Source organism: Schistocerca gregaria, chromosome 4 (assembly GCF_023897955.1).
Source record: "Schistocerca gregaria isolate iqSchGreg1 chromosome 4, iqSchGreg1.2, whole genome shotgun sequence".
NCBI lineage: Eukaryota > Metazoa > Arthropoda > Insecta > Orthoptera > Acrididae > Schistocerca > Schistocerca gregaria.
This window is the reverse complement of record NC_064923.1, coordinates 455,894,149-455,920,143: the sequence shown is the minus strand read 5'-3', so window position 1 is coordinate 455,920,143 and position 25,995 is coordinate 455,894,149. Positions and strand designations below refer to the sequence as shown.

At 44.6% G+C, this 25,995-nt stretch overlaps 1 protein-coding gene across 1 annotated transcript in view; it reads left to right on the top strand.

Moving 5' to 3' along the window:
* LOC126268115 (uncharacterized) overlaps positions 1–25,995 on the top strand; it is an 846,423-nt gene that overhangs the window by 561,975 nt on the left and 258,453 nt on the right. The window lies entirely within an intron of this gene.

Sequence of the window (25,995 nt, the reverse complement as noted above, 5' to 3'; positions counted from 1 at the left end):
TACAATCCTCATTGCTTCATTCCAACGGTTAAGCATGGAGGTGGAAGTGTGATGGTTTGGGCAGCCATGTCATGATATTCTCTTGGTCCCATCATTACTCTAAAACGCCGTGTTACAGCCAACGTTTATGTGAACATTTTAGGTGATCAGGTGCAACCATGATTCAAATATTGTTCCCCAAAAATGATGCCATATTTCAGCACGATAATGAATCCATTCACACAGCCTGGACAATACAATCGTGGTATGAGGAGCATGCAACTGAACTGCAGCGTCTTCACTGGCCAGCACAGCCCCAGGACTTGAACATTATCGAGCCCTTGTGTGCGGTATTAGAGGGCAGACTCCGGAGCAGATTTTCGCCTCCTTCGTCACTACAGGAGTTAGAAGAGGTTCTGATCGAAGAACGGCATAACATTTCACTGGAGACTATACAATCATTGTATGCCACTATTCTAAGAAGAATCGCAGCTGTATTAGGGGCAAATGGGGATCCAGCCCCTTATTAATAAAGCATTCCCAAGTAAGTACAAGTGTTCACATTATTTTGCCTATCCCCTGTACATACATAGATATGTACATACATACGTATGTACGTACATCCATTTTTTAAATAATTTGCATGGATTCCAGTGTTGACGTCACAGTGGAAAAGTAGCGAGTCACTAATAATGTTTTGCAAATCTTGATATTCGAAACTTGACCACCCAACAACATATCGTTTATGATCATGTACTGCACGCTCGCGCGTTTGGGTCATCCCGACAGAGGCTGATTGCGTCAGCGGCTCACGTGCTTCCATCAGCATAAGCGACCCAGCTGGTGCAGAAAGAATACCAAGTGGAAGCATGACGATTGTGAACCTTCTGTATGTACGTTACTCCGCAGTTAGGTGTGTACGAGTTGAGAATTTGATGTACAAGGATAAAATCGAGCGAGGGTGCGCAGTGGCTAGCACGCTGGACTGCATTCGGGAGGAAGCGGTCATCCAGCTTCAGGTTTTCCGTGATTTCCCAAAAATCACGACAGGGAAATGATGGGATGATTCCTTTAAAAGGGCGCTGTACGTAAACAAATTGTATTCTGCGTGCACGTCTTCGTCCAAAGCAAATCAACGGGCACGAATGTCTTTCTTAATGATTGCAAAAATACGGAAATCCCATGGAGATAGAGATTCTACGGAGGACGTGTAAGGGCTTCCCAGTGAAACTTCTGCAGCGTACTTGAAACAACCCTATCGTGTGTGGCAACATACAATGCACCACCCAGATAGCAATAACCCTTTGTTCAAATGTGTTTTAGAACGTGGGAAAAAAGCTTCCTATTCAGCTCTTGCAACACAGTCAAAAAATAAACGGCACTGGGATAGATGGTGACAACAAGTTGTTAATCGCGACTTCAGAACGTGATCGAAACTGAAGTAACAACAATGATTGATCTTTACGTTGAAATTTGTGCTTCCAAAACCAAATTTATCAGGAAATGCCATATGAAATGATACATGCATAGTATCCATTGTAAGTGGGTTGCTTCTGTGTTGGCAGCGCTGTGTAGCGCTTTGCTTTGGATCTCTGACTGCGCTTTCTTTGTAAGAGACTCTGTGGCTATTTGGACTCGTTGTCTGAAGTTAATCGCCAGTGGTGTTGGGCAGATGGAAGTTAGTCGCCAGCAGTGATGGAAGTACTGTTGGGCAGTTGGAGGTGAACAGCCAGCAGTGATGGATGTCAGATGTGAGAAGTTAGCATTGAGGGAGGGTAGAGGTCTGAAATGTTAGCGTAGACTAACGATGTGTATATGTTCGACTTGGAGACTGAATATTATTCACGATTATATACCTTTGTGCTACATGTCAATGACGATTTATACTCGTGTCTGAACTGGATGTCACATTATTAAGGTAAAAAATACATTATTTGGTTTGCAACAAAATCTTTCCTTTGCTAATCACATGCCTATTAGTAGTTAGTGGCTTTAGTAGCTAGAATTTTTTATTTAACTAGCAGTGTTGACGCTCGCTGTATTGTAGTAGTTCGCGTAATGAAGATTTTTGTGAGGTAAGTGGTTAATGAAATGTATACGTTGTTGTTATGATTTCTTTTTAGCCCGGACCATTCTTCTGAATTAATTATTTGAAGTCAGATTGTAATTTTTTTTTTTTTTTTTTTTGGCAGTCAGATTGCGTTGCGCTAGAATATTGTGAGTCAGTGTTGACATGATAAGAAAAAGTAAAGAGAAAGGAGGCTCAGTACGTTCAGTTTTACTCAGCTGTTTCAGAATCAAATAACGTAGAAGTTTCATCCTCTCAGTCATTCTCCAATTTAAGTACAGACCCAATCATTTAAATAAAGGAGTTTCACCATGTGACCTGCCGTATGGACTACAGGCTCCATCCGAAACTGTAAACCGACATCTCAGACAAATTATAAGAACGTTTGGTGTAGCTTAAACACCAATGAAGATACATGCGGCTGAAATTAACACCACAGATTAGGCACAAAACAATACACAAATGATGCGAGGGCGTGCTAAAAAGTAATGGCTCCCGATTTTTTTTACGCGAAAACTGTTAAAGCTTTTTGAATAGAACAAACTTTATTCTACATTTTCCTTCTTCGTGTCTACTCATTTCCCCCAACGAGAGACCAGTCTGTTGATACAATCACTGTGTAATGTATGACTTGTTGACAGAGCCAAGGCGTCGGATTGTTGCAGATGTCGCAACGTTCATGTGTGTTCTTGGCATTGTCATGCTGAAGAAGAGGTGTTCCATGTGTGGACGAACTCTTAGAATTCGAAACTCGATTGCTGCGCGCGTCAGAGCTGTGTGCCCGCTAGGTTCCTCGCCGACTAACGGAAGACCATATAAGAACAACGAATGACCATCTGCCCGGAATTACTTGCACCTTCCGTAACTGATTGTGACAATTTTCTGTCGAACATCGTCACAGGCGATGAAACATGGGTTCATCACTTCGAACCGGAAACGATACGGCAATCCAGGGAGTGACGCCACACTGTCTCATCTCCGAAAAAACGGTCAAAGCCACACACTCTGACGGTAAAGTCATAGCGACAGCCTTCTGGGACTCTGGGGGGCGGGAACCTGTTTGACGTCCATCCTCACGGCACAAAGATCAACTAGGAAGTGTATTACGCCAATCTCAGGAAATCGGAGAAACGACTTCAGCATATACGTCGCCACAAAAATGCAAACGAATTTCTCCTCTACATGACAACGCAAGAACTCACACAACTCTACGCACCCGAGTGGAGCTCACAAAACTCCATGAGTCTCTTCTTCCTCATCCACCCTACAGCCCGGAACTCGCATCTTCCAACTTCCATCTGTTTGGCCCAATAAAGGAAGCGCTCGGTGGGAAGCAGTATGTGCACGATTGTGAGGTTACTGATGCAGGAAGACGTCTCTGACGTCGACCAGTTGAGCGGTACCATGTGGGCATAAAGGCCCTCCCAGGAAGGTAGCGTAAGGACGTCACAATGACGGGTTCAAAAATACTTCAAATGGCTCTGAGCACTATGCGACTTAACTTCTGAGGTCGTCAGTCGCCTAGAACTTAGAACTAATTAAACCTAACTAACCTAAGGACATCACACACATCCATGCCCGAGGCAGGATTCGAACTTGCGACAGTAGCGGTCGCTCGGTTCCAGACTGCAGCGCCTAGAACCGCACGCCACTCCGGCCGGCCGTTGAACGGGGATTACGTTGAAAAATAGGGTTTTGTAGCCAGAGTACTGGGGGAGTAATATGGTCTAGAATCAGATTTTCACTCTGCAGCGGAGTGTGCGCTGATATGAAACTTCCTGGCAGATTAAAACTGTTTGCCGGACCGAGACTCGAACTTGGGACCTTTGCCTTTCGTGAGCAACTGTTAATGGCGGAAGTAAAGCTGTGAGGACGTGATGTGAGTCGTGCTTGGGTAGCTCAGTTGGTAGAGCACTTGCCCACGAAAGGCAAAGGTCCTGAGTTCGAGTCTCAGTCGGGCACACAGTTTTAATCTGCCAGGAAATTTCATATCAGCGCACACTCCGCTGCAGGCTGAAATCTCATTCTGGAAACATCCCCCAGGCTCTGGCTAGGCCATTTCTCCGCAATACGATTTCTTCCAGGAGTGCTAGTTCTGCAAGATTCGCAGTAGAGCTTGTCATGTTTGTAAAGTAGGAGACGAGGTACTGGCGGAAGTAAAGCTGTGAGGACGGGGCGTGAGTCGTGCTTGGATAGCTCAGATGGTAGAGCACTTTCCGGCGAAAGGCAAAGGTTCTGAGTTCGAGTCTCGGTCCGGCACACAGTTTTAATTTGCCAAGAAGTTTCAATAGTATGGTCTGTTGGAATCCTGAATAAAACCAACTTTCTTTCAGAAAAAACTGTGAACGTCCCTCGTGAATGGAAGCTTCAAAACTTTTTTGTTGTTGCTAGAAACGCAGTTAGAAATCCACTTAAAATGATACATGTGTAGTAATGTGTTTCACCTAATTGCGTTACTCGCCCAAGGACAGTAGAACCCTGAAAATGTTATGTCTCTTGTATCTACATTATACATTTTTAAATCTGTGTAAACAAAAAAGGATTCATGCTGCCAGAAACAACATCTGAAGTTTTTTAATATGATGCGCTGTCAGTAAATGAGGCAGAAAACTTATTAAGCGTATTCTGTCTGGATATTTTAATCTCCTCAGCAAAGCACTAGAAAGGTCAACTACATCACTAGTAAAGCAGCTCACAACATGTATTTTCGCCAACATTTTGAGGGTACATTAAATTCACCACCAACTATAATTGTATGAGTCGGGTACGTGTTTGAAATTTAATTCAAGTTTTCTTTGAACCTTTCAGCAATTGTATAATCTGAATTGGGAGGTAGGTAAGCGGATCCAATTAGTATTTTATTCCGGTTGCCAGGAATTTCTTCTGCCCGTACTAACCTTGGAGTAAGATTCCAGTTGTTGTCCCGTTTCAATGGTGCGACGTGTTATCTACTCCGCACCAAAGAATACACTCTGTTCTCGCAGTGTGCCATTCTTGTTGCGCGATGGTCTTAGTGGAGGCGACATGTGTAACTCACTTTCTGAAGGCCTTACGAATAAAGAAATAAACGTCACTCACCCCGAATCAATAACTGGTTAATTTAGATAGGGCTGTATAGTAATAACTCGATTCCACATAGTCTGCCCATGGACTGAAATTTCATTGGCGACACATTGACGAAGCGGAATGAATGTTCACGGTTTTTGGAACTAATCGTTAAGGGCAACAGATTTGACCACCTACGACAATGATGGATGAAGAAGATGGAGATCGAAATGACGTGAAATTCTACTCACAGAGGCAAAGCGAGGGCTGGCGCAATAAAAGTGGTGCTGCTGTGTACGAAACGGTAGTTTCGAAATTTATTTTCGCGTACGAAGAACATAAATTTCGTTCAGCTATGTTTTGTGTATCGTGAACAAAACACTGATGTATGGACAGTAAGCAATGATTTAATGGGCTGCGGGCAACCGACTGCTGATCTGTACTGTTGCAGAAAAGTCTAAAATAGCAAATATCTTTTTTATAAAATACTGGTTAATCCTTAAAAGTAAATAAAACAGCAAACACCCATAGCTGATAAAGCTGTGTATTAAAAACAAACGGCGCCGTTACCAATTTGAATATGACTGGTTCATTCTCAGACGGCTGTCCACATTTAAAATTACATTATGCTCCACATGTGATATTCGCTGGTTGTGGCGAAAGGAACCTACGACGGTGATGTACTACTGCAATAGAAGAATGTAAGAAAAAAAAATTAATACGAAACTAATTCAGTTGTAATCTTACGAAGTTCTTTACGTCATTATAATACACTGTTTGGTTCTTTTACTATAATACAGTCCCTTTTATTTACTTTTTTAAAGGGAACCATCACTACCCCAAGAAAGATTCTCCACAATCAGCGAACATCGTAAGTGCAGCGTAATGTAATTTTAAATGTGAACAGCCGTTTGAAGATGTGAGAGGAGCGGGAACAATCCCTCATACCTGGTACAATGTGACTTATCGTCTGCACAGTGGTATGCAGAGAATGAATGTAGATATAGAGGACGAACCAGTCGGTTCGAAATCGGTAACGGCGCTATTTGTTCCTATAAATGACATCGTTAAGAGTGGTTGGTTGATTTTTTTGCTTCATTTTCAGAATTAACCAGTATTTTCACCTAGCCACCCTCTCACTATCTCACTTTTCAATAAGTAGCATAAATTACATAAAAAATTCAACAGTGTAACGTTTAAGCTTCCTGACACATTAAAAGTGTATGCCGGACCGGGACTCAAACCTTGGACATTTGCCGGGAAGTGCTCTACCGAGTGAGTTATCTAAGCAATATTCACGAGCCGCCATCACAGCTTTACTGACATCGGCTGCTTAATGGAAATTTCAAATCAGAACACGCTCGACTGCAGCGTGAAAATTCGTTATGTTCTACATCTGCATACATAATCAGCAAGCCACCGTATGATGCGTGATGGAGGGTAGACTGTACCACTACACTTTCAAACAGAGCGACGGTAAAACGACTATCTACAGGTATATGCCTCCGCACGAGACCTAATCTCTCTACACTTATGTTCGTTGTCCTTACGCGAAATGTACGTCCGCGCCAATAGAATCGTTCGGCAGTCAGCCTCAGATTCCGATTCTATAGATTTTCTCAACACTGACCCTCGAAATGAGCATCACCCTCCCTTCAGTGATGCCTTCCCATTTCAGTTCCCGAAGCTTGTCCGTAACACTTGCGTGTTGTTCGAACCTACCGGTAACAAATCCAGAGCCTCTGAATTGCTTCCTTCAGTCCGATCTAATGCAGATTTCAAACAGTCTAACAGTACTCAACGATGGGTCGCACTAGTGTCCTATATGCGGCCTCCTTTAAAGATAAGCACGCTTTCCGAAAATTCTCCCGCTAAACCGAAGTCGACCATACGCCTTGCCTATTACAATTCTTACGAGCTCATTCCATAACATACTGCTTTGCAGCGTTACGACTAAATATTTAACTGACGTGACTGTGTCAAGCACCACCCTGTTATGGCTGTACTCGAACATAATGGGTTTGCTTTTCCTACTCACCTGCCTTAACTTACACTATGTGGTCAAAAGTATGCGGACACCTGGCTGAAAAAGACTTAAAAGTTCGTGGCGCGCTCCATCGGTAACGCTGGAATTCAGTATGGTGTTGGACCACACCTAGCCTCAATGACAGCTCCCACTCTCGAAAGCACACTTTCGATCAAGTGCTGGAAGGATTATTGGGGAATCGCAGCCCACTCTTCACGGAGTGCTGCACTGAGGAGAGGTATCGATGTCGGTCGGTGAGGCCTGGCACGAAGTCGGCGTTCCAAAACATCCCAAAGTTGCTCTATAGGATTCAGGTCAGGACTCTGTGCAGGTCAATCCATTATACAGATGTTATTGTCGTGTAACCACTCCGCCACAGGACGTGCATTATGAACAGGTGTTCAATCGTGTTGAAAGATGCAATCACCATCCCCAAATTGCTTGCTCTTCAACAGTAAGAAACAAGAAGGCCTATGCTGTGATACTGAAACGCAAAAAAACCAGGGATGCAAGCACCCTCCACGAAAGATGCGACCAAACCATAATACCAACGCCTCCGAATTTTACTGTTGGCACTTCACACGCTGGCAGATGGCGTTCACCGAGCATTCGGCATACCCACGCCCTGCCATCGGATCGCCACATTGTGTACCGTGATTCGTCGCTCCCCAAAACGTTTTTCCACGGTTCAATCGCCCAATGTTTACGCTCCTTACATCAAGCGAGGGGTCGTTTGGCATTTACCGGCGTTATGTGTGGCTTACGAGCAGCCGCTCGACCAAGAAATCCAAGCTTTCTTACCTCTAACGCAACTGTCATTGTACTTTCAGTGTATAGTGATGCAGTTTTGAATTCCTGTGTGACGGTCTAGGTAGATATCTGCCTATTACACATTACGACCGTCTTAAACTATCGGCGGTTTCGGTCAGTCAACAGACGAGGTCGGTCTGTACGCATTTGTACTGTACGTGTCCCTTCACGTTTCCACTTCACTATAACATCGGAAACAGAGGACCTAGGGATGTTGAGAAGTGTGGAAATCTTGTGTGCAGACATATGACACAAGCGACACCCAATCACCTGACCACGTTTGAAGTCCGTGAGTTCCGCGGAGCACCTCATTCTGCTCTCTCACCATGTCTAATGACCACTGGGGTCGTTGATATGGAGTACTTGGCAGTAAGTGGCAGCACAATGCACGTAATATGAAAAACATACGTTTTTTTGGCGTCCGGATGTTTTTGGTCACATAGTGTACATTTTTCTAGATTTAGAGCTAGCTGACATTGATCACGCTAAATAGAAATTCACTCTTGTTTTAGTCCAACTGCAATTGTAAATAATGAGAAGATGACGAGTTGAGGTGATGCATTGAATCAGACAACGGACTCGCATTCAGGATGTCGGTGGTTGCAAACCACCTCTGGATATCATCAAGATGTACATTTTCCATGATTCCACTAAATTGCTTAACGAAAATGCCAAGATTTCTCCTCTAAAGAGATCGCCGTCGCTTTCCTATCCCGATCAAGCTTGTGCTCCATCTCTAAAAGACCTTGCAGTCATCGAGGCGTTAAACACAAATCTTAATTTGTTTTAAAAAAAAAGATGGCAACGAACAAAGCCTTAGTGTAGATCATATACTATAACCATTCTTTTCAAGACTGTATCTTGGTGTCCATCAGCCCCATTAGATCGCAGGTCTTGTGATCACGAGTGCTATTTTAACAGCGCAACATATCATTCGACTCAACTTCCATATCAACGTTGACGCTACACGCCGCATTGCAGGGCATCGTGTTTCATAAAACCACCAACCAGATACCGACATCTCTTTATAGCTCTACCGTGACAGAGAGCCGCAGAGAGAAAAGCGATAAGCGGACGTGCACAGCAATACACATAGGTAATAAGTCAGTCTTAACACATTAACTCGATGACGTCATACGAATATTGGCATACCTGCCGCCTGCCGTAGTCGACGGTAGACCGCTGCGCTAACGAGCCCACCTAACAGCATCAGCTCGCCACATGAAACGGACCGCCGACCTCTCTATGCCCCAGCATGTGCCCACGCTACAACACAAACATGTAAATGAATGCATAGCGTATTACCCTTGTCTTCTGCAGAAAATAGTCTCCAGAACAGACAACTATGTTATTATACATATTTATGGACTACATGTATCATAATTTCAATAAAATATTTCTCACTATCCCATACTTCATTTGCTACTTCTTTTTCTTCATTTCATATTGATTATCTAGTAACATATTACAACACTTCGATTCGTCGTCTTTCTTCGTTGTTTTCAATGAATGTAATATTCTTTCTGAATGATTTCTTTCCTTTATTTATATCTCTGCGACACAGTCGGATTAGCATCTCAGGATGCTGTAACCTATTTCCACCAGCCAGCACCGGCCGGTGTGACCGAGCGGTTCTAGGCTCTTCAGTCTGGAACAGCACGACCGCTACGGTCGCAGGTTCGAATCCTGCCTCGGGCATGGATGTGTGTGATGTCCTTAGGTTAGTTAGGTTTAAGTAGTTCTAAGTTCCAGGGGACTGATGACCTCAGATGTTAAGTCCCATAGTCCTCAGAGCCATTTGAACCATTTGAACCAGCCAGTGGTCATCTTCAGACTATAAACAGGAAAAATCTTTAAAATCTGACCAAGTAAGTACGTACGTGATGATAAAAAGGATTAAAATACTACCTAAAGCGACATTGTGCAAACGTTTACTCTGTCTTGCCAACAACTGGAATCAACATTAGCCAGAAGTCGAGGTTTTGAAGGCGAAGTGAAATTCTCTGTAAACTGAGAAATTCCTACATTCACGTAAGAAATATCTACTTCATCCGATTTTATACTTACATGCTTTAGAGTAATGCATATTAGCTCTAAGCAACTATCAAAAACTATAAAAAATTTTAATAACGCTGTTTAAGTTCCAGCATTTAACAAACAGCAGTAGGAGAAATGACGGGGTGGAGGATGTGGTTCGCAGGTGCATGATGATGTGGATACATTAAATAAGGAATTTATTATAAAAGAATAATATAAGGGAGAGTCAAATGAAAACAAGACAGATGAAAAAAGTAAGCAAACTGTTTATTATTTCAAAAGTAATCGCCATACCTGTTAACACGTTTATCCCTCTGTGAGACAGGAAGGTCACTGCCTTCATGGAAAAATATTTGCGGTTGCCCAGGGGAACACGACTGTACCAATGCGGGCACCTCTTAGTCCGAAGCAAAACGACGGCGACGAATGCCTTTCTTCGGAGTTTCATAAATACGGAAATCGCATGGAGAGGATGTGTAAGGGCTAATTAACGAAACTTCTCTGGCGTAGTTGAAACAACCTCGGCATTACCCTGCAGCATTTTGAGTGATGCCGTCCGTCAATATTCAATAATTCTGTTTTTTAAGGACATCAGACTATATTACGATGGCTTCTTTTGCAGTGTCAGCTGAGAGTGCTACGGTGAGAACAGAAGGTCTCAAAAACAGTTTTCGTCTTTCCACTGAAGTAGCAAGTTTCAGCACTGTATATTGTGTCATTCAAAGTTTATCACTTACACGCCACTAATTAACAGTGTCATACGCCAAAGAATTTTAGAGACAAAAAATGTAGATAATGTTATGTCCGTTAATTTGCATTAATTTTCTGTCTTACTTTTGCTTATGATTCACGAAAAGATAGTTGTAAAACGTTTGTCGACGTTCTTTCTTCAATTGAGGCTGGGCTGGAAAATGAAGCAGCGTGGAACAAGTGTTTTCAGCGAATATTGAATATTGGCACTTTAATAAAAAATTGTGGCCACCAGGTTGTGTGAAGCATGTGAGCTGTGAGTCAGCAAGTGACGCTATTGTCGGTTGAATAAAAAAAACGTCTCTCTTAACTTGTGCGAGAATTCTCATTATGTGCAACGTCTTGCTGAGTCACGATAACTGAATGAATTCATTACGTCGCCTGTCGCTCAGAATGTGAGCCGTTAATGGCACAATAGAATGCAATTTCTGTATAAAGGAGAAACATGCAAGCCTGAAGCACAATATACCCATTATTTAATATTTTCGAAGAAGTGCATGAAAGGATAATGTTTACATTCTCGATTAACTTGTTGTCTCACATGAGTGTTACCCGTGGCAACCACAAAAAGGTGCCAGCACAGTGACCTAATGACATGGAGCTCTGTTAAACATAATTATCAATCGTTTTAAAGATTTTTGGTCTGGTACCACAGTTAGCCAATGTGTGACTTCTCACAATCACTTGAAACGCTAATACATGCGGAGAAATCTTGACACAAGCCACAGATATCACACACGACTTTATTCCCATAGGGAACCGATATAGAGAAACAAATGCCACTGATAATATCGTTGATGATTGGCTGAGGCCTCAGCACGCTATTTTTTTAGAGCTATGCCATTTGTTTCTCCTAGCGTACCGTTTAGGGTACTGCTGAAAATTTCAGAGCGCCAGATACCGATGGCATGATACAGCTTTGTTTATGGAAATATAATATGTCTTGTCACACAGTTGCAAGTCTTTCGTCATTCCACTCAAAATACATTAACACCGATAAACACTCCTGCTGTAATTCGGTTATAAGGCGATAGTTTACGTATTAGAATTGTACTGCAGTTTTTGAAAGTTAAATTTTTGTCCGAATGTGATCTGCTGATTGTAGCTGGTACGACTTGTATGATAATGAATGACAGTCTGGAACCATGAGCTCCAAAAATAAAAGTGAAAATGCTTTCATGATCCTGCTATTTTCAGAAAATAAAAATGGAAACAGTCGACAACGGTAGTTACTAGGGAGAACGGAATGGAAATTTGCCTTGTATGAACCTGCAAATAATTTCTTTCTGTACAAACTAGTAACGGCCAATACATACACTGAGAGGAAAAAGGTCATGGGATATCGCCTAATATTGTGTCGGACCTCCTTTGTTCGGCTTAGTGCAGTAATTTGACGTGGCATGGACTCGGCAAGTCTTTGGAAGTCCCTTGCACAAATATTGAGCCATGCTGCCTCATAGCCGTCCATAACTACGAAAGTTTGCTGGAGCAGGATTTTGTGCACGAACTGACCTCTCGATTATATCCCATAAGTGTTCGATCTGAGTGACCAAATCATTCCCTCGAATTGTCCACAATGTTCTTAAAAAGAAATCGAGAACAGTTGTGCCCGGTGACATGGGGTATTACCATCCGTATAAATTCAATCGTTCCTTGGGAATAAGGAGTTCACGAATGGCTACATGTGGTATCCAGTTATCCGAACATAACAAGAGGACTCAGAGTGCATTTCATGTAAACATAGCCTACACCATTATGGAGCCATCGCCAGTGCCTCATTGACAACTTGCGTCCATTGCTTCGTGGGGCCTGCTCTTACCAACTGAAACCTGGACTCATTTGGCCAGGCACGGTTTTCTGGTCGTCTAGGACCCAACTGATATGGGCACAAGCCCAGAAGAGGCGCAACTGGTGGTGACGTGGTATCAGCAAAGGCCCTCGCGTCGGTCGTCTGCTGCCATGACCCATTAACGCCATATTTCGCTGCTGTCTCCGTTAGGACGTAGTACCCCCCACATTGATTTTTGCGGTTATTTCACGCATTGTTCCTTGTCTGTCAGCACTGACTACTCTAAGCAAACGCCTCTGCTCTCGATCGGTCGTTAAGTGAATGCAGTCGGCCACTGCATTGTCCGTGCTAAGAGGTAATGCCTGAAATTTGATATTCTTGACACACTCTTGGCACTTTGAATCTCTGAATATTGAATTCCCCAACGATTTCCGAAGTGGAATGTCCCATACGTTTAGCTCCAACCACCATCAGCTTTCAAAGTCTTAATTCCCGTCTTGCAGCCATAATCAAACCGGAAACCTTTTCACGTAAATCACCTGAGTGCAAATGACAGCTCCGAAAATGAACTGCCCTTTTATAGCTTCTGTACGCGATAGTATCGACATCTGTATACATGCATATCGCTGTCCCATGATTTTTGTCATGTCAGTGTAATGATAGTCAAAACATTATGAGCACTGCCCACCGCATGCAGAAATTCCTCCTGGTGGCGTTGTGATAACGTGACACGGTAATAAAAGAACTTAAACGCAGCAGAGATGAAGATCGGAAAATCCACTGACATAAGCGACTTTGATAGCAGATGGATTACTATGGTGCTGCGGCTCCTGGCAAAGAGTATCTCGGAAACGGCGAACCTAGTTCTCCGTGCGCTTGCAACTGTTATGAGCATCTATGGAAAGTGCCCTGAACGAGGAGAAACCACAAATAGGTGACAAGATGTTGGGCATCCACGCCTCATCATGGAAAGTGGATGTCAGAGGCTTTTCCTGTCCTGTAAAGCAGGAGTGGTAGCGATATGTGGCAGATCAGAGGTCGGAGTACAGTGCTGTTCGAGGAACAAGCGTTTTGGAGCATGGCGTTCAGCGCACATTTTTGAACATAGGACTCCACATCAGACGACCAGTACGTGTTCCCACGTTAGTCCAATGTCACTTTCGATTTCAGTGGGAACGGGTCTGGATACTCCGTCGTCCAAATGATCGGCAGGTCGAAACGTGGGCCGCGCCATAGGCGCAGGACAGTAGGAGCAATATAGTATTATGCTATGAGAACATTCACCTGGACTTCCAAGGGATCTATGGCAGTAATCGAAGCCACATTGACAACTATGGACTCCTGCGGACTACCTGCATCTCTTCATTCTTGATGTCATCTTCCAGTAGGATAACTCTCCTTCCACATGGCCGGAATCGTGCTGCAGTGGTTTGAGGAGCATGATAGTGAATTCATTACACTGTCTCGGCAACAAAACTCGCCCGATCTGAACGCAGTGGAACACAACAGAGAGTCAGCTCCGTTCCCACAAACTACCGCCCCGTAATTTATTGGAATTACTTGGCCTGTGCGTAGACAGCTGTTGACACATACCTCCGGAAACCTACCAGAATCTTGCAAAATCTATGCCATGCAGAATCGCTGCTGTGTTACGCTCCAAACGATGGGCGACATGTTGTGAAGCACGTGTTTTTGCTCTCCAATGTACATATTTCGTAGTATTTGTTGATAAAGAGCACGTTAGGGTATAAATGTATAATTTAGGTGTTTCTAACAGAAAAACAAAAATTCCATACTTTTAACACCAAAGTGTCGTCTTGCTGTAATCTTAGCAGGACAAAGATAATTAATGCTTTGTTCCAAAATAATGGGTTACCGAATCACTTTTCGACGTTTATTCATATTTCCACGAACTTAATGACCAAATTTTGTAAATTATTCACTCCTATGTATGTCTGTCGTTTCTTATCGCATTTGGCAATTCATCCATGAGACATGCAAGTGCGTCAACATTGATATGTTTTAGTGTTTCGAAATGAAAGTATTGGTAAACGTTTTCTGGAGTCTCCCACTACGGCGAAACAAATGATTACAGCCACTGTGATACATATGACATACAACCTTTCAGGGTTAAGTCACAACTAACATAGAATACCCAAGCAAGGAAAACTGCAGCAGCTTCAGTCTGTCTGAAATGAGACGAGGGAAACTTTGCTCGTTTTTTACTATACCGGATGCTGTTGTTCTCATTTCCAAATTATCGAACTGTATAATACATTTTTCACTAATGCGACTGTTTATCCAGTACATGCTCCGTTTCACGACAAATTGTTTCTCCCACACTTACATACATGGTGATTCATATTAACGTTTAAAAGCGACGTAGATGACGCCGAGACGACTAATATAAGACACATGGGGCCGCAAATGCCGTGAAATAATCCAAACGTGGGTGGCAAATGTTGAACATGTGACGTCAACAGATGACGTACCTTACCGCACGTGCAGCGGTTGGGCTTGTCGATCCTACACTTTCCGGTACAAGCAGTGCTACACATAGCTCCGCTAGGGTACTCTATATTCGTTCTTGCACTATCCAGAGTTATAGCGTAGTGCTCGCTGTACGTACTGGTAGTACAAAACTATGATGAATCTGTTTACATTTACCAAAACAGAGTAGCCTAGCTGAGCGACGTGTAGCACTGTCCCCTGTTAGCGAGAGTAGGATAGACAAGCACAACCGCTGCACGTGAGAAGAGCTACGTCATCTGGTGACGTCACATGTTCAACATGTGTCATCCACTTTCTGGGTAGTTCCCGACATCTGCGGCGCCATGCGTCTTATATTAAATTACTTGTCTCAGCATCATCTACGTCGCTTCTGGGATTTTTAAACGTTAGTAAGAATCACCTCAATTATAGCCTTATGGGAAAGATGTGCGATTCGATCTTTCTTCAAATAATATTGCTGCTTTGGTGTCACTTATCAAATATATTCCTTGTTAAAAGAAGTAAGTGACTGCTATTCACGTTTTACATTCGGTTCCCAGTCTCGTTGCCACCACACAGTTTGATACTTTTTGGCTATGTAGCCTCTATATATTCCCTAACGGTAACTGACAATCAGAACGACAGTGTGGGCATCAGGTGAAGCGGTCAGATATTGTTTTCGGATACGCAGTTTCAAATTCCCGTCAGGCCATCTTACACTTTAGACGAATGGCAGTAGAATATCACGTCTGATTCCCTCCCTATCATTATATAACAGTAAGCCGAAGTAGTGCTGCGTATCTAATGGTCTCGATGTCAGTGGGACTTACTTCCCTTCCTTTTTCAGTGAATGTATTACGCCACTAATAAGACTGTGCAAAGACAAGCATTGACCCTGTTAAGCTTTCTTCAGCTCGTCTCAAGCATATACCAATGATCCTCCGTACCTGGAACACAACGTCACACAGACGTCACGATTCTCATATTCACCCACTCACAAAACAGCCGCACCGCTGGGGATTTACTCTTAAAATTTGCAATAACGTTTCCTCGACGTAGTTCTTAATGCACTCATACATAGGGCCACGATATTGCTGGGAATCATACTCGCTCGCATTTCATCAGCCTCTCTTTCAGTGCTTCGTGCTACTGTCGTAATATGAAGCAAAAGGTAGTAGTCGTCTGCATGTCCCAATTATGAACCATAAAGCGCAAAATCCTACACCTGATGTCAATATAAATGGACGAAGATCTCTGGCAATCCTTTATACTCTCCTTTTTTATTACTGCAGCTTTCACTGAAACTAGTTACGCTTCAGAGCATACGCTTTGTCGTGTTCTGCAGACATAATCTCTTGAGAAGTCTAGTTGCGGGAGACAGTAGAGCAGAGCATTAGCCGCAGCACATGTAATGGATATAATGAAAATCTCTCAAAATAATTGTTACGACCACCATCTTTCGCAATCAGGATAATTTTTTTCGAATAAAGTTTCGCTTTCGCACTATCCTTCATCTTCCTTTCATGTGCATAATCCAGCTGTAGGCGACTAAAAGGGGAATATTCCGAAATATAAATAAAAGATCTTGATGAAACTTGCTGGGTATATAGAGAGAGCGAAACAATACTGTATAATGCGTACCTTTTTTTACAGTTTTGCTTTTAAGGGATAAAACATGCCCCAACGGGTAATTTGGCATATTAGCTTTCGAGGGAATTTCTTCGATACAATGATTTACAAAAAATTTGTTTCATATAAAAGTTCAAATGTAATTAACGTACTTGAAAACTGTTTAATCAGCTTTTGCAATAATTTGAAAATTTTTAAAATACCCCACCAAAATTAATTAATTTAGAAAAATTAAAATTTCTCTTGGAACTCAAATTAAAGAGACATGCAAACCATATAAATCAACATCTTAATAAAGCTGGTTTCTGAAATACCGTTTTTGGAAAATAAGCTGCACACAATGCGCTGTCTGAGTATTTTCAGCATGCCTGATTAAGGTATACGTCCAACGGCTGTACCTGTCCTGTCTAGCCTTTTAGGATCGCCAGTTGAACAACTTCCTTTTCCTCAGGCATATTACATATGGTCCGCATCTCGTGGTCTCGCGGTAGCGTTCTCGTTTCCCGAGCTTGGTGTCCAGGGTCCGATTCCCGGGGGGTCAGAGATTTTCACCTGCCCCGAGATGACTGGGTGGTATTGTTTTGTCTTCTTGATCATCATCATCATTCATCCCCATTACGGTCAGAGGAAGGCAACGGCAAACCACTTCCATTAGGACCTTGCCTAGTACGGCGGTGCGGGTCTCCCACATCGTTCCCCTACGCTCTGGGACTTCATTTCCATATTACACATAGGCAGATATGGTTTCTTACAATTTATTTTGTAAGAAAAGTTCTAATTTTTCAGAGTTAATTAATGGTGGTTGGGCATTTTGCAAAATTTCAAAATTACCGAAGTTAGTTACACAGTCTTCTAGAATGTTAATTACATTTCAACTTTATATAAAACATTTTTTATGTGTCACTGTTTCGAAGATGTTCTATCTAACTCCAATATGCCAAATTATCTTTCGGGGTGTGATTTACCCCTGAAAAATAAAATTGGGCTGGGAATGCTCCCTTAGGAGTGTCGCTCAGGTAACTACAGTAGACGGCCGGGCAATCAGAACATGCGATGCTTGAACGAGCGTCATGGTAGTTGAGTGTAGGTGATCCCAACGGCCAGAACAGCTATATTCACATATGGCGGACTTGTGCAGAACTACATGCATTGAGCAATTCGAGCTACCATAAACTTCAGATGAAGACCTGAAGTTAGGATACCGTTCAGGACGGTTGTTACGAAGTTCTTAGGTAACAAAAAGGAACAATATTGAACACTGCATGACAAAAAAGCAAAACATCCACCAGATGGGACGGAAATCGACAGATGTGATGTACATTTGCACAGAAACATAATTACAATTTCAGAAAAATCTGATGATTTGATTTATTCAAGAGAAAGATTTTCAAAAATTTAAAAAGTCAGTGACGTGTTGGTCCACCTCTGGCTCTTGTGCAAGCAGTTATTCGGCTTGGCATTGATTGATAGATTTTTTGGGTGTCTTCCAGAGGGATAACGTGTGAAATTAGGCGCGTTACATCGTCAAAATTCTAAACTGCTTGGAGGGCCTAGCCCATTTTACTCCAGACGTTCTCGATTAGAGAGAGATCCGGCGCCCTTGATGGCCAATGTGGGGTCTGGTGAGCACGAACAAGAGCATTAGAAACTCTCACCACGTGTGGCCACTCTCTTGCTGAAATGTAAGCCGAAGATGGCTTCCCATGAAGGGCGACAAAACAATGCGTAGAGAATAGTCAACGTACCGCTGTGCTGTGAAGGTGCCGTGAATGCCAGTTTCCTTGTCTCTGACCAATGGTACGGGATGACATGAAATGATGGAGGGAGTCAATTACTTGTTCTTGAGTGACAAGTGTTGTGATGTGCTTGGTGCACCGTATGGCGATCTAGCGGAGCAGTGTTACCGTCTAGCTCCATTGATCAGTGACGACGTATCTGGAGACGCCCTGGATAAGCGTGGGATACCAGTCAGGCTGTAGTCCACCTTATAGATCGACAGCCAGGAGTGGATGGTCTGCAGTTCCATTTCCTTTCATAGCAGGAACTTCTGGTTGGCATCCACGGCAGCTTTATAGCAGAGCGGTACGTTGACTATTCTCGACGCATCGTTTTGTCGCCCTTCATGGCAAGCCAACCTGGGCTTACATTTCAACAAGAGAATGGCCACACGTGGTGAGGGTTTCTAATGCTCGCGTTCGTGCTCACCAGACCCCACATTGGCCATCAAGGGCGCCGGATCTCTCTATAATCGAGAACGTCTGGAGTAATATGGGCTAGGCCCTCCAACAAGTATGGAATTTTGACGATGTAACGCGCCTAATTTCGCACGTTATCCCTCTGGAAGATACCCAAAAAATCTATCAATCAGTGCCAAACCGAATAACCGCTTGCATAAGACCCAGAGGTGGACCAACGCGTCAGTGACTTTCTGAATTTTTGAAAATCTTTCTCTTGAATAAATCAAATCATCAGATTTTTTGAAATTATAATTATGTTTCAGTGCAAATGTACATCACATCTGTCGATTTCCATCCCATCTGGTGGTGTTTTTTTTTTAATATCTGTGTGATAAAGAGGTGTTTTCATATGTATGCTACAATAAAACCTTTGTCTGTACTGAAAATTTAAGTTACTCTCCATTCCAATTAAAAGGGTTGTGCAAATTGTTTAGTATAACGGAGTCGCATCACGACAAAACTAAAGGAAAAATCCATGACCTGAGATACGAGCCGGCCGATGTGGCCGAGCGGTTCTAGGCGCTTCAGTCTGGAACAGCGCGACCGCTACGGTCGCAGGTTCGAATCCTGCCTCGGCCATGGATGTGTGTGATGTCCGTAGGTTAGTTAGGCTTAAGTAGTTCTAAGTTCTATGGGAGTGATGACCTCAAATGTTAAATCCCATAGTGCTGAGAGCCATATGAACCCTATAATTTTTTTTTTTTTTTTTTTTTTTTTTTGTGATATGGATTCGGTGCCAAGAAAACGTTGAAATTAAACTGTTACCTATCAAAAAGTAAACACAAATATTTTATTCATTGGCCTTCGTTCGTGTTACTGCTCTTTTTCGAGCCCCTCCTTTTTTAAGATCATATTTCATAGCAAAGGCTTTGAAACAATTTGCCTATTTTTTCTACTTTGTGGCTAAGTTACATGTAACGATAGAGCCACCAGAGAACAGAGCGAGTAATTTGCAACGCTGAAATGCGCGGATCCTCCGAACAAAGAGGCGCTCTGGCCACCACAGAGACGCCCGCGCCACGGCCACGCACGCGCGCGCCCGCCGCCGCCAACATTGTGCTCACCGACTGCCGGCCGCTGCCTTTGCCGAGATTTACTGGCGTCGTAAACGCCGGCTGGCGAGGCGCCAGGGCGCGCCGCTCGCGCCGGCATTTAATTCGCGACGAGAGAAAGCCGCGCCGGCGATCCCGCCGCGCTCACGCGGAAATATTCCTAATTGGCAAAACGCTCGCTCGCAGCGCGGCAGGTTGGACGAGGCGCCTCTGCCGGGCCGCTTTTGAAGCTGCCGCCGGCGGATGCGCATGATGGGTATCTGCGGCGCCCGTAAAACCGACGCCGCCGCCGCGGCGTCAGCGGCACAAAGCGCCTGCCCGCACCTCCCCGCTTTGACGGCCGCGTCTGCTGGTCGCTCTGTGCGCGCTGGTACTGGAGGCCACAAAGTGGAGTAAGGCGTCCGAATTCCAGAAGAGAATTGCGACCCACTGCAGAGACAGACGTATGCATTTACCGAGTTGAGTGGTTAGTTCTGGAGATCAGAAACGGAACGAGTACGAGTCTAATGTTGCGGGTTGCATCCTTTATAAATCAAGGCACTGCTCTTACGTGAGTGCTATACCGCCCGAGGCCCAAGGGAAACACAAGCCCCGGCGCTTACGTCACAGCACGTGATACTGCAGGTCTTACGAGTGCCGCGGGGAGCGAGTAACTATTTGAGACAAGTTCATCAAATGTTGACTGAGTAGTTAACGGCATTCAAGTTCTAAATATCACACGACGAAATTAAGATCTTTAGTCGGTACCTTTTCAATTACATATTGATTTCCCGTGGGCCCTGTACGGAGCAGAGAGTTCCCAACATGTGACGGACAAGCCTACTAGTGTGACGTCACAAGTTCGTTGCAGGGCCCGTACATCCCCGGGGCCACGAGAAATATGGGCTTTTGACGTCACACTAGTCGCCTTGCCTGTCATTCTTCGTAAACGCTTGGCTCCGTGCCGGTCCAAATGGTTGAAATGGCTCTGAGCACAATGCGACTTAACTTCTGATGTCATCAGTGGCTTAGAACTTAGAACTAATTAAACCTAACATCACACACATCCATGCCCGAGGCAGGATTCGAACATGCGACCGGAGCAGTCGCTCGGCTCCAGACTAGCGTCTAGAACCGCACGGCCACTCCGGCCGGCCGCTCCGTGCAGGGGCCACAGGAAATCACTATATCAGTTAAAAGGTACCCATTAAATGTCTTAACTTTGTCATGTGCTATTGAGAGCTTGCATGCGTTTGAGCGCGTAGTTAAGAATTATTGAAATTGTCTAAAATAGTTGCTCGCTCCCACAAGAGACGGCTGCTGGCACTCGTACGACCTGCAGAGTCACGTGCTGTGACGTAAGCACAGCTGCCCGCCTTTCTCGTGAACCTCGACACCATCTTCCTTCCTTCCACTATAGTTCCACAAGTATGATAAATCTGAGAATGTTTGCGCTGCAGTAGCTTTATACTCATCGACTCTTTATGTCTTACTGACGCGTACAGGAGTGTATGACCAGTTGTGAGTTACAAGTAGTACAAAAGTTCAGTACATCATCTTCCTCCTGTACCGTAACATTGAAAAGGCGAAATGTTCTATTGTCAGGATCAGATGCCCTTTAACGAATCTATGTTTTGAGACACTATGGATGGTGTAAAACTAAAGAGTGGTCAGAAAGAGTAGGTTTAACTTACAAAAATCGAACCTCCCGTTCCCAAGCGCTCACTTCCTAACTGCTTACAACGTACCACAGTGGTGTAAAGTCGAGACAAACAAATTCGTATGGGGCACTTGTGGTCTGTCAGTCCGGGAATCAGCATCACATTGCACTTATTAAAATATTCCGGTCTACTGTGCCGTGGTCGCGGGAATTTCTTGGTGATGTACAGCGTTTCGTCTCCGTCTACGGAGGACATATTCACGGGACTCATCCGACCACGGAATAATAGCCCCCCGTATTTTAACAAGTACTACATTTTCGGACAACAAAATCTGTGTTATGCAATAATTAGTCTAACAGTGGCGTAAAAAATCCATCTAAGCTGCAGCAAATGCGTGCTGCTCGGCATTTTGACTAATATCGTTCTTGGATTCACACTGTCCACTCAGTGCCTTGGCCAGCAGCACTATGCTTCTCGGTTTGTGGTCCATGGCGTGAACAGCCCTGTCGAGGTGGTCCCACAGATTCCCGATTGGGTTTAAATAAGGGAAGTTAGGTGCCAAGACGAGTACGGTAATCTTGTCCTCTTTGAACCACGCACATACACTCCGAACTGTGTGACACGTTTAACTGCCATACTGGTAGATACCACTGTGCCGAAGAAAAGACAAACAGCTTGTGGGATGACATGTTCCGTAAGGATAGATGCATACTTCCGTTGATCCATTGTGGCTTCCAGAACGACGAGACCACCAACGGAATGCGCTCCAGTCTGGACCCTTCTGCAGGGCGTTTGCTTTCAGACGTTTGACGCCATACACGCCAGCCACCATCTCTTCGACGGAGCATAAAACGTGATTCATCCGAAGAGGTCGCCAGTCACCACTCAGTGCCCGTCCAGTTGTGATATTTGCGTGAAAATTCCAGCCTTCGTAGCCAATGAACAACAGTCAGCGTGGGTGCACGAACCATGCACTTGCTGCAGTGGCCCATAAGCAGCTATGTTCGCTGAACTCTCTTTGGGGAGACACTACTGGTAGTTCGTGTTTCATCTGGGCATTCAGTTGCGCAACAGTTGCTCGTCTATTCACCCTACGCATTTCCGCAGCCGTCGGTTCACCCCTGCCATTTATTGCCCGTGATAAACCACACTTGCTTCGGTGCCAGTTTCGGATACAGCCTTTTTTATATGCGCAGTTTAACCATGACGAGAGGACAACAGTTTACAACACCCTCTTGGACGTCATATAAATCGCTCCGTTTCCCCATTACAACAACGACTGCACTGGCGTCCATTCCCCTCCTCCCCCCCCCCCCCCCCAACTTTATGTACCCTCCACTGGTAGCGCAACCACCTGATCTGCCGTCTGTGAGTGGTTACTGCACGTTGACATCGAACGTGGTCATATTAACGTGACTGGACCATGTAATAACTTCTTGTTGCTGCACTCACAAAATATAAAACTGACGTTTGTGTAAATTTTACCTTAAAATACTGCGAATTTTAAGAGTATAAAACTAATAAAACGGTTTCTTTGTCTGCATTTCTTACTACGAAACTACACTCCTGGAAATTGAAATAAGAACACCGTGAATTCACTGTCCCAGGAAGGGGAAACTTTATTGACACATTCCTGGGGTAAGATACATCACATGATCACACTGACAGAACCACAGGCACATAGACACAGGCAACAGAGCATGCACAATGTCGGCACTAGTACAGTGTATATCCACCTTTCGCAGCAATGCAGGCTGCTATTCTCCCATGGAGACGATCGTAGAGATGCTGGATGTAGTCCTGTGGAACGGCTTGCCATGCCATTTCCACCTGGCGCCTCAGTTGGACCAGCGTTCGTGTTGGAAGTGCAGACCGCGTGAGACGACGCTTCATCCAGTCCCAAACATGCTCAATGGGGGTCAGATCCGGAGATCTTGCTGGCCAGGGTAGTTGACTTACACCTTCTAGAGCACGTTGGGTGGCACGGGATACATGCGGACGTGCATTGTCCTGTTGGAACAGCAAGTTCCCTTGCCGGTCTAGGAATGGTAGAACGATGGGTTCGATGACGGTTTGGATGTACCGTGCACTATTCAGTGTCCCCTCGACGATCACCAGAGGTGTACGGCCAGTGTAAGAGATCGCTCCCCACACCATGATGCCGGGTGTTGGCCCTGTGTGCCTCGGTCGTATGCAGTCCTGATTGTGGCGCTCACCTGCACGGCGCCAAACACGCATACGACCATCATTGGCACCAAGGCAGAAGCGACTCTCATCGCTGAAGACGACACGTCTCCATTCGTCCCTCCATTCACGCCTGTCGCGACACCACTGGAGGCCTGCTGCACGATGTTGGGGCGTGAGCGGAAGACAGCCTAACGGTGTGCGGGACCGTAGCCCAGGTTCATGGAGACGGTTGCGAATGGTCCTCGCCGATACCCAGGAGCAACAGTGTCCCTAATTTGCTGGGAAGTGGCGGTGCGGTCCCCTACGGCACTGTGTACGATCCTACGGTCTTGGCGTGCATCCGTGCGTCGCTGCGGTCCGGTCCCAGGTCGACGGGCACGTGCACCTTCCGCCGACCACTGGCGACAACATCGATGTACTGTGGAGACCTCACGCCCCACGTGTTGAGCAATTCGGCGGTACGTCCACCCGGCCTGCCGCATGCCCACTATACGCCCTCGCTCAAAGTCCGTCAACTGCACATACGGTTCACGTCCACGCTGTCGCGGCATGCGATGGACTGCGATGGAGCTCCGTATGCCACGGCAAACTGGCTGACACTGACGGCGGCGGTACACAAATGCTGCGCAGCTAGCGCCATTCGACGGCCAGCACCGCGGTTCCTGGTGTGTCCGCTGTGCCGTGCGTGTGATCATTGCTTGTACAGCCCTCTCGCAGTGTCCAGAGCAAGTATGGTGGGTCTGACACACCGGTCTCAATGTGTTCTTTTTTCCATTTCCAGGAGTGTATTTGTGCTTGTAGCGGTAAAGTTCAGAAACAACTGTAAACATTGTTTTTGTGTGACTTGCGTAACTCCCCTTCCCGGATGTAATGAACAGATACTAAGTGTTATTGAGAAGCAGCGGTTGACTAAACACATTAATACTTCTCCAGTGTAGTTGAAGTCAATTTACTTGAACATTACTTGCTAAACTGTGCTACTGTCCTGTATCTTATCAACAAAACAGAAGTTTAGTATCAAGCAAAGTCAACCCACATAGTTAACTTTCTTTATGAACCATGCTAATAATAGGGTACAACATTGCCTAATTGGGCTGGAGACTGTTTCTTTTTACGTAATTGGAGTTTGCTTGATAACTAACAGAAACTTGATTCGATTCTCGTTTGTTTTCTTTTGCTTCCTCTCAATAACAATCTTTCCAGAGTCGGAAAACAGTTCGATATCTTTCCACCGCACACAGTCACAGTCACAATTAAATGTTTATCACAGAAATATCATCGGTACATTGCAAATTTAGTAGTAGCCGGTAGTGCTGTAAGTGCCACAGTCATTTTTCTTCCTTATCCTTGTCGATAATGATCTGGTGCTCCACTACTTGTCATTTAAGTCCGATAATTAAAAATAAATTAAACTCTGTCCTTCTGTCTTCTTTGTTTTCTGACCTAACAACTTTTATTGAGGCTAAGACCCCTAGTTACTAGCTCATTTGCGCCGTCATACGATGTTAGATGACGTCGGATTAACTCAGTCTTAGAAATGTGTTCTCCGTATACGTGTTTAGTCAAGTTCCACTTTTTTCTGTAATTCTAACCTCCTGTCGATACAAGGAATAAAGTGAGGTAGAGCGCCACACAACGCTTTCTAACAACATTCATGTTTTAAACACGTACCCGGCCTCTAACACACAGAGCTATCCTCTCAAAAGTTGGTGATGAAAGCTCTAGGTGGTTGCAGACTTCACTAAAATATATATGATCCGTAAGAGGCAGTCAAATGAAAACAAGACACACAAAAAGTAGATAAACTATTGATAATTTCAAACGTAGTCGTCATAGCTGTTAATACATTTATCCCACTGTGAGACAAGACGGTCAATGCATTCATGGAAAAATGGTTGTGATTACCTACGGAACAATGCCCGCCCGATTTGCCGTTCGGTCTAACGCACGGTTTTTCGGGCGGGAAGGAGCGACTATGTGTCGAATTCCGGTGAACTGGCCAGTCTGTAGATGGTTTTCAGGCGGTTTTCCATCCGCCTCGGCGAATGAGGGCTGGTTCCCTTATTCCACCTCAGTTACACTATGTCGGCGATTGCTGCGCAAACAAGTTCTCCACGTACGCGTACACCACCATTACCCCCCTACCACGCAAACATAGCGGTTACACTCGTCTTGTGTGAGACGTTCCCTGGGGTGTCCACCGGGGGCCGAACAGCACAATAACCCTGGATTCGGTGTGGGGCGGCGGAGAGGTGA